Below are 376 nucleotides of genomic sequence, written 5' to 3'. Positions count from 1 at the left end.
CAATTCTCAAAACATTATTAACAAAAAAACATTATTTTTACCTTTTTTTATTACATTATCTTATCTTATCATCCCCCTATTTTAATCATCACACCATAAACCCATAGTATCACAATCCCATGATCACATCCTTATCCCCAACCTACTATCGTTTTCCCTCACATGGGCTCCTCGCAACGCACCTTTCAACAGGGAGGCATCCGGCAGATAAGGCTTATCTTATTTATATGTAATTTTCTAGAAACGCCGTATCGCTCACTGTGATTTCGAGATTTTGCTCTGGCGTTCGCTTTGCTCTGTTTTCTATAGAATTTCAGACATATATAATGGAGGGTAAGTGTATGGTAGGGGGATAGACGGGAAACACACACTTAGG

Source organism: Penaeus monodon, chromosome 30, assembly GCF_015228065.2.
Source record: "Penaeus monodon isolate SGIC_2016 chromosome 30, NSTDA_Pmon_1, whole genome shotgun sequence".
Lineage (NCBI taxonomy): Eukaryota > Metazoa > Arthropoda > Malacostraca > Decapoda > Penaeidae > Penaeus > Penaeus monodon.
Note: the sequence above shows the minus strand (reverse complement) of the source record.